This window comes from Cyphomyrmex costatus, unplaced genomic scaffold, assembly GCF_001594065.2.
Source record: "Cyphomyrmex costatus isolate MS0001 unplaced genomic scaffold, Ccosl1.0 scaffold481, whole genome shotgun sequence".
Classification (NCBI taxonomy): Eukaryota; Metazoa; Arthropoda; class Insecta; order Hymenoptera; family Formicidae; genus Cyphomyrmex; species Cyphomyrmex costatus.
In genome coordinates this window covers 39,290-49,810 of record NW_017279084.1, presented here as the reverse complement: position 1 = coordinate 49,810, position 10,521 = coordinate 39,290, and positions in this window count along the sequence as shown.

Here is a 10,521-nt window from a genome sequence, read left to right as displayed (position 1 = left end):
GGGGTAAAAGTTACTTCGCGTGGAAAGTTCAACGTTTCTGAACAGGGAAAGGTGTAGAATAGGACTTCATATTATACATGTATAGCAGAAATAATACGTTAATTTTGAAACTTTTTTTGTTAATAACTTTTTAACGAGTTAGGTCCGACGGTTAAAACTTCCTCAAGGTCCCTCAGGGTCATGACCTTGACAACATATGTCAAGATCAAGGTCATTGGGGGAGGCTCCCCTAATCTACATTTTTACCCTAAAAATTGTGTAAATAATTTATCGAGCGATATTTCCACTGAACTTCGACAATTTTTGAACACTCCTGTGTCACTTCGAGAAACGGACTGTCTAGAAGAGTGGGAAAAATTAAAGTATGTATACCCAAATGTATATGAAATTGCAAGAAAATTCCTATTAGTTTTAGGAACTTCGGTCTCATCTGAAAGATTATACAGCACCGCGGGAAATATTATTTCCGAAAAAAGGAGTAGGTTGTCCAGCAATCGAGTCTCAATGCTGATTTTTCTCAACTCTTTAAAGACTAAATATTGGGAAATGTAGAGGTTCAAATAAACTTTATTTACAATAATATACGTAAACTTTCGCGGTCGAATTACGTATATTATTGTAAATAAAGTTTGTTTAATTATTTAAATGTAAGGCAATTTAAATGTGATCACCGCAAGTATAAAAAGCGTAATGCAATAACATTTATGAAGAGATTTTAAGATTCTATTCAAGTTTTAAATAATACGCTTAAAAAATGTTAACTGTGATTCAACCCACAATATTAACAACAGTCAATCAAAAGTATGAGACTAATTACTATTAACACTTTTGATTGAGGGTCTGCGCACAATAGGAGAAATATTAGGAACAGATATTAAATATAAGAATTTTAATCTATCAGAACTGTGTACTGTGGAATATGCGCTTTCTGATAGGTTAAATATTCTTATATTTAATATTTGTTCCTAATATTTCTTCTATTGTGCGTAGACCCTTAATCACAGTAAAAAATTACCTTATGTTTTTCATTATGATTAGTTGATTACTGCTATGTCTTACTGTCTTATGTATACAACCAAAGAGTATATACAATACAATATAAAATTGTATACATACAATATAAAATTAAGAATCCTTGTAGTACATAGTTTTGTAAATGATTTCATTTAAACCTTATTTACAAATTCCAAAAAACAATTAAAAATTTAAACCTAAAAAATGATTTCCCCTCCCTTTCCTCTCTCCCTCTCACTTTTCACTCTTTCCCCCCTCCCCCTCTCTCTCGCTAAAAAATTAACAGGGCTATTTATCCTTGTTCATTCAATGTTAAACAAGGATAAGACGGTACACGGGGATACTCGGATATTTCCGAACGCAGCCCTGGTTGTTAGGAAAAAGAATCGAAAAAATCGATTCTTCGGAATCGATGCTTTTTTTTTCCATTCATACACGATTAAGAATCAAACCTAAAAGAATTGATCGATTCTGAAATTCAATACTTTTTTTTTAGAATCGGCATCACTAGCGTGGATCCGCGAATGCTCCCGATTATCACTTGCGCGGTGATCGAGTTCATGTAAAGAGGACACGGGATCTCCAGAGCTTTTGGGAACTAAGAATGCTGTCTACCGTTGCCGAGAAATTTAGAGGCGGAGATTTTCCTCTGAAGGATCAACGAGGGATCGTTACGTTGTAACGATGCACCTCGGATTGCATCGTTCCCGGTAGCTACTTTTTCTTGTATATTGTAATTCGTGTTGGGCATAAGTTATTGTTATCATTGTATATAGTTATCATCGCATATTATTCATCCGTTGCATTGTGGCAAAGTTTCGTCGACAGTAGCTATCGCCGCTCCGACCGAACGCGTACGAAGATCGCCGAACGATCTGCGCTTCGTGCTATCCGCCGCTCCGACCGAACGCGACCGAACATCGCCGATCGACAATCCCCTCCGCAGAAATTGCCAACCGCCAGGCGATAACGGAAAAGTCCGTAACAAAACGAGCGGGAGCAATAATTAGTATATAACGCGTAATTATTGCTCCGGGAGCTCTCTTCTATCCGAACCGCCGCTCCAGTATGAATCCTGCTCCGATCCTAGCTCCGGTGATCCGACGCGAAAAGGGGGTCAAGTGTTCTTGGTCTCCGTCAAGCGTTCTTGACAGTCGACCACCAAAACTCATTATCCGCTGGCCGTACGACGCGAAAAGGGGGTAAAGCGTTCTTTGCCTCCGTCAAGCGTTCTTGACAGTCGTACGCCAGTATCCTAGACTTTGCGCACCGGCGAGAAAGGGGGGTGAAGTGTTCTTCGCCTCCGCCAAGCGTTCTTGGCAGTCGGTCGTAAGGTTCCTGTGCATTCTACATTTTTGCGAAGCGTCCCTCATTGCATCGAGGGAACGCCCATCGCGTTATCCGCGCCGCGACCGTCATCCGCCGCTGGCGTATACTTTGCGTACGCGTATTCGTATTGTTATACCGCCGACAGCGCCTCGCGTCCGTCTTGGGATTCGGAGATTCCCCCGCGTTTTCCGCCGTACTCGCGCCGTAATTCACACGTATAGTTTTTCTGTTCGTGCCGTCCGTAATATCTTAGTTTCTTTGTCCGCGCCTCGTAGTTTTTCTATACACGTCTTGTATCCGTCTCGTCTGCTTGCCGTCTCGACAATATACACAACATACACATCTACACCGGCACACGAATACACACCTGCTTGTCACTTACGAACACGTACACACACTCATTTGTAAATACACACACTACACACAATAAACGTTTCTTTCTGTCTTTTGTAAAATACTGTGTCTAGTCTAAATTTGATTCTGCATTCTCTCTTCCCGTGCGAACCTTTTTCGCGACTAGCGAAAATTACGACGAGCTGATCCACGCGGAAATTAGGTTGTTTCAACGTGATGAGGCGAGCGTTATCTTATAATTTGTGTAAAACCACCGATCGCGGTATGTGAAATGCGTCTCGAGTGGATCGCGCGTTACTCGGTATTTCGTGTTAGAGTTCCCGATGTCGTATTCACCGCCTCAAGGCGTTTTAAAGTAATCGTTGCCGTAGGCGCGTGCCATTCACTCGGACGCTGAGATTATTGAAAAGTATAATTATTGTTGTTGCTCGCCCTCGTTGCCGCCAAGTCACTTGTGTAATTGTTAATTGTTGAGAATTCTTTAAAGTCGAGACTGGCGTTATTGCGCATTAGAGAACCGTTGCCGTCTAATGTAAAATCGTATGTTCTAATTATTCACGAAGTAATTATTGTTAACATAATAAGATCTAGATTTGATCGCATATTTCTACTCGGCGAATTACTGCCGAATTTACTTTCTGTAGTCGACGGCCAGTTAATAGTCGGTTTATTGTTATTGCGCCGCATATCAGAGCGCGGAAGGTCAACGCTGTAACGTACTTTCTTTCGAACACTTTTGTACAGTCTCTATTAAATATATCGATTTCTCTTTATTGTTATTATTAATTCTGGTGCATTTATTTCAGCCTCTCCATCGTTCTCCGACAATTTCCCCGCTAACCGCGAACCACTCCCCTCTGCCAATTCCGTTGGCTGAGCTAGTTGTTTAGTTCCGTCGCGAGAATCCGCGTAATCTTTAATTTCTTGTCCGAGCAATTTATCTAACGATTTGTGCGAAGAGTGGCACGCTTTCTCATGCCTGGCGCCCAACGAATTTTTGATAGCGATTAAGATCTTTGCTGAGTAAAATAACTTGTCAACTACTGTAAATTCTCGAATCACGAAAGAATTAATGAAGAACCGCACTATTGCTCCTTTAAGTATTTTGTATTCTAACGAAGAGCTTTCGCATAATTAAAATTCTTTTGGAGGATGCGACGAAGTTGTGCCGACACTCAAAAGTACGGTTACAACCTATACTTATGAAGATACACGTGATTGAAAACTGGTTAACTCATACACATGAGAGCTCCAAAATCTTGAATCAAATATAGTGTTCTAGGTCAGAGATCAGAATAACGGTTTTTTATATTTCAAAAATGAATCTCAAAAGATCAGTATTACTTTCAAAAGAATTCTTATGTACTCCAAAATCTTGAATCAAATATAGTATTCTAGGTGAGAGATCAAAGTCACCTGTACCGCGTTTAGCGGTATACCGGTAAACAAGAAGAGAAGAGACGAAATTATTCGTCGATGTTCAGGGTCATCATTTTGAACACTTGTCGTAGCGGTAAGTACGTAAATAAGTAAATTAGACACGAAATTATTCAAAGAGTGCCTTAAAACAATTTATTTTCCATTGCATTCCATTATTGACCTTGCGTAACCTTGAATGACCTTCAATTATAGGTCATTGTATTCGTCTTGAGAATGTGAATAAAAAAATATATCATTCCATTTAAAAAAAAAAATTTGACTTTTGCCTATCTTTTGCGCCTCCAACAAAAAAACAATTATTGACGTCACATTATGTGCCCCTCGAAACCAAGCAACTTTTGTTTGACACTTTTTCTTCTATTGTCAAAAACAAGCGAGTTATTCAGGTGACCTGTTTTAAATGCTCCTCCCTGTATATATCTAACAACCAGTATAGCAAATTTGTTTGACCTGAGAGGTTTGTTATTTTTTAATCTTTGAAATTTATTTGAGCGGATATTGTTTCAATTTAATATATCATTTTTATTTTACTTTACCTTATTCATGTAATAAATCGTGGTCATCAAGAAAACATTGTTTAATTGTATCTCATTTCTGTATCACCGATCCGACGCGAATACTTCTCCGAACCTTTTTATGCGACACGCATTTTTGTACTGACGAGCTAGACCGCACATAAAATCAGGTTGTTACAACTGGAAGGAGAATATAGAACGACTAGGAAGGGGAAAGAGACCGTATTATATTAGAATATGACTCTGGTAGAAATTCCGTATCATTCTGTCTATTAATTGAATGTTTTTGTCTCTTAATATGCACCATTTCTGAAATCAATATTTTGTTACCTATAGGATGGTTCAACGTCCAAAATTTTTAAATTCTTCCATTCAAAATTATAGTTTTTTTCAATACGATAATTAGAGATGGCAAAAAGAAATTTTGATTTTTTATTGATGTCGGAGACATGCTCATGCACTCGTGTTTTCAATTGCCTTTTTGTTTGGCCAACATAACTAACATCACAATCCTCACATGAAATTTTGTAGACCACGTTTTGATTATTAGAAAGTTTTAATTGGTCTTTTCCTTCTTTATTAATTTATTTAAAGTATGTGGGATTGTGTAGGCTAGTTTACAATTAAAAACATTAACCAACGGTGCAAATTTTTCAAAAATAGTATTAACATAAGGAACCGCATAAAGCTTTCCATTAGTATTACTATGAATGGTGCTGTTTTTTTGAATATGAAATTTTATTCTATTATGAATCGTTGAGAAGATAAATCGCAATAGATATCCATTATTTAAAAGGATAATGATAGCATTAATGTAATTAGCCATGTGGAAACGTGAATGGCACAAACGAATAATCTTGTCAACGAATCCATAAATAACACTTCTTTTATGACAGGTAGGATGTTGTAAATTGAAATTTAGGAAACTCCCAGAAAAGGTTGCCTTACGGTATCCATCAAAAATAAGTTATCTTCAATATAATTAATATGTTATCTTCAATAATTAAAAGTGTATCGAAGAAACTAATTTTATTATCTGTACCAACTTCCATCGTGAACTGTAATCTTGTATGCAAGGAATTAAAAACTGTTAATATATCATTGACACATTCAGAAGAAGCAGCCAAAATAATATCAACATATCGGAAATTAAAAGGCAAACGGACTGGCAACATGTAAATAGCAATCTCCTTTAAATCCTGCATTACAATATCAGATACTATTGTAGAAAAAGGGGATCCCATGGGGGTCCCAAAAATTTGTTTAGAAGTTTTATTATTAAAAATGATATAAGTGAAATTTAAGACCATACAAAAGGCTATCATAAATTCCTTAAATGGAATTCGGTTCTCACTCGATATAACTCTCCTGTTAATGATGCTATCAGATGCTGAGTCTAAAAGAACATTAGTAACCAAAGAGACAACATCAAGAGAAACTAAAACGTAATTGTTATCAATTCTAATATTTTTAAGTTTGTTAACAAGACCGGAACTATTTTTTATGTAACTAGGAGTCTTCAGTATAGCCTTATTAATAATATTGTGTAAAAAGTGAGATAAGTTGTAAATTGAGCTATTGATAGAAGAAACAATAATCCTTAAAGGATTTCCCTGTTTGTGAATCTATGTGAGACCATATGCTCTTGGAATGTCGCCATCTTTTTTTTGTAGTATTCGATATACCAATCAATGAAGACATATTACGAAAAGTCGCCATGCAATATATTTAATATACACGTTTTTTTTCTGGAATTAGAATTACATGTATATAACTGAATATATCTAATATTTATCAATATAATACATCGCGTACGCTGTCTTATTTGTGATTATCAAGCCCCAATGCTGCCAGTTGAATATTTGACGACTTCAGTTGAAGCGCGGCTTCGTTTGGCATATCGATTTTTCTTGATTACTCTGTCCCGACCGTTTGATTTGCGACATAATATGATTTAACGGGATAGATGAAAAGCGGAAGGGGGAATGTATTGATGACAATAAATCGGTATATGAAGCAACGTATACAGAACAGATTTTATCGAATGACAATGGAAATGTAATCGCGGATTTAGATTCCCTGGAGCCTGGAGCAGAACGATCGAACCTTGTGGTTCAACGAGCAGATTAATTTCATTCTTAATTCTGCGCATTTGTTCTGCTATTGATATCTTTCTTAAGGACGTTCTCCGACTGCAATTGTGATCAACCTAAAGTTTACTCGCGTCCACGTAATCGCCCCTACACACAGAAAGTAACAGTTGACTACCACTCCGCTCTTTCACTTGTTTCGTTGTTTCCCTTTCGCTTTCGCTATTGCCGCCGGTCGAAAACATAGCGGAGCTGCTTACTTTGCTAAATGGTTTCTTAAAAATGAATACCGGAAGACATATTCAGGAAAATTTCATATTATTCCTTGTAATATCAAGTTTTATGTCTCTTTGTTTCAAAAAATTCTAAAGAAAACTTTTTTTACAGTGAATAAAAAACCACTTTCCAATATGCTTTAGATAGGGATTCTACGTTAAACGTTTCAACTTTGAAGTGGAATACCTCGATTTTTAATCTCGTAACGAGTACTAAGCTTCAAAGCATATGTTCAGAACACTAAAACAAGCTTTTTCTGTAAGTTTCAGAAAAATCTAAAGAAAATGGATTTTTCGGAGAACGTCCTTAAGGATCTGAGAGCATTAATTTTCGAGTGTACCCAGAGAACAAAGACGTCTTAAAATTTATGAAACATTTTTTAGAACTATCAGGAAAACGTTTATATGGCATCTTTAAAATTTCTGATTTATGATATTTTATAGACATTGTTTTTAGAACGTTACTTGTGTAGATATTATTCTCAAAATGTCTTGTTTCTGACATTTGCGTAAAAAATCAAAATAAATATTAAAATAATTTTAGCCCCTTAAGCGTTTAGTTAGTTATCATTACAGTCATAAAAAATTGCAACATTGTTACCATATTGTTATAAAAAGTAAGTAAAAGTAACTGTAAAAGTAATTCTTCTATTCCCTGCTTATATGTACGTACATACAAAAATTCTTAGAGCCAGTGACAGTCATTTTTTAAATTTTCCTTAATCTTAATTTATCGTCATCTGTTAGTCAGTCTATCTCACTCAATCACTCAATAAGGCGCACTATGTATGGCTATCTTATTAAATGCCATTTAATTAAGTTTGATTTAATCAGAGCTGGGTAAAATGCCTTTCGAATTCTATTTAAAATACTCAATATAAAATATTTTTAAAAAGTGTATTTAAAATGCAAAATGTAAAATAGATTTTTCGAATATATTTTTAATGTAAAATAGATAAATACGTATTTTAAATGGTTTTCAAATGCAAACATTTTTTTTAGTATACATATTTTTAAGTATTTTACATTTGAAATTACATTGCATAATACTGGAATATTCATTTTATGAATACACAAGTACACAATCGATACAATGCAATAAGGACTTATTTTTCTTGCATTCTTTAATAATTAATAATGAGGTATTATATGTTACACCGATCTCTTGGATTTCTTAAGATTTGATGCAAGGATAATAAGAATAAGGTTTTATGTCCACTATTTACTACATAACATATTACGTAACATCGTCGTCGTGGCACAAATACAAAATGATGTCGCAAACAGTGATGCATATTTAGTCTTCTATTTGGCCTCGAGCGCCAGCGCCACGAAAATCTTTCCACTTTTATCAATTCGGACTCGGTGGTGCTAAGTTGATTGCGAGTGGCGGCAAGTGCGGGGTTGATTGGTGAAACAAAAATTGAGTGGGGAAGCGAATTTTCTGTGGCATCTGGGATAAAATGCGTGCATCACTACTCTTGAGTCGCAAATGATCGCAAACGTTAAAGTTCAATTCAACATCACTATAGAAGAAACTGTGTTTTGGCCAATCACGGGACTTGGTTCTTCTTACGTGTTAATGACTAGGATTAATGACTAAAATGTCGAATAAAGTTATTTTGAAAGTATTCGAAATAATGGGGAAAATCTGAAAATAGCGGTTTAATGTATCTGCTATGTTTTAGTATTTTTCTCGCTCGTATTCCGTTCCTTGTTTCGAGTAACACCGTTGCCACACCACCGTCGCTCCCCACCATTGATGCTACACCGAGCGTCGCAACCTTGAGCGACGTGAAAGTGGGGAGAGTTAGCTACGATCAACGCAATCTTAGAACTTTAATCCAGGCTTTAGTAATCAGAAAATATCAAATCTTATTTGAACCGTAGGAGTTTCAAACTAAATACCGATGAGAATAAACCATTTACGGTCTAGCTGAATCTTGGATGCTTTTAATGTAATTAGAGCAGAGGTTAAATTTAGTTCATAATTTCTTCCATTGACAGTGCATTATATTCTCTTGCATTGTTTCTTCAAGGAATTATTTCAGAAAATGTTCCGAAATCAGTATATAATATTGTGAGAATAGTTTCCAACTAGTTAACAAACTCAACGGGACTAAGATTGATGATGATCTTGATTTCTTTAGATGTTGTATAGTTATTCACTAACATACCATTAGATTTGACTATAAGTAGTATTGACAATAGATGGGATTTTTTTAAAGATAAAATAGACATACCGAAAGAGGAGTTTATGGTGGCTATCAAACTGATTCTAAATTCTAGAGATACTATAACAGAGATTAGACAATGCGTTAACGATTTCTAATTGGCTCCCGTCGCTTGGGGTATAACCAGAAGTGTGAGAGAGAAAGACATATATAGCTGACCTAACCTGTCAATCGAAAGAAAACAGCGTGCCTAAATAATCATAATACTTGTGTAAAGTATAAGGTATGTGTATTTTATTTAAGACTATGTGATTTATATAATGTGCCGTATTTCCAATGTAGATTCAAAAATAATTTTTTTTCAAATAAAATAGGTGAATAAAAAAAAATGCCTAATAGTTGCTGTACCGGTTATTGTACTAATACAAATATAAAAGGATATCAGATGTGTCGATTTCCAAAAGATTCGGAAAGAAAAAGAATATGGATCCAGAATATGAATCGTACAGATTGGATTCCAACTTCAGATGCAAGATTATGTGATGTAAGTTATAATCAAAAGCTAACTATTTTAATTTTTCCTGAAAGTTTTATAAAAATATTATAATACTTAAAAAAAAATATTCAAAACCGTTTAAATATACTAAATCGAGACTGAGAAAAATATAATTACACATTTAAGGGCCGATTGTTCCAGCTTTCGGTAAAGTTTACCTGTTAGGTAAATTTGGCAGTTCGCGCATGTGATTGGGTAATCTTGCTACTTACCTGACAGGTAAGATGGAACAATCGGCCCTAAAAGTTATAAAAATTATATTTTCTGTACAGGTCCATTTTGTCCCTGATATGTGGATAACGAGAAAAGATGGCTCACGCAGATTAAAATCTGATGCAGTTCCAACAATATTCGGTGAGAATTTGCCAACGTCTATAACAAAGCAGAACACAATGACCGGAGCTGCAGAGACTGATATGTTTGAAAATGCTGCAAATAAAATGGAAAAAGAAATGGAAATCAATGAAGAAGATATCACCGAAAAAGAAAAAAATGATGTATTAGGTATTCTATCTAATAGAACAGAAACAGATCCATGTGTATTACAACGTTTGGAGAAATTGGAAATGCTTTGGAAAAAAAGTGAACACTTAAGACTGCAAATGAAGAAAAAATTACAACAGGCAAAAAGAAGAATCAAGAGGCTTCAAACTAAAGTATGTAATAATAAAATAAGTTCAAATATAAATATGATTTTCAATGAAGATCAATTATGCTTGTTGTCTGGAAAGTACAAAAAAATACCAAAATGGTGCAATAGTACATTGATTAAAG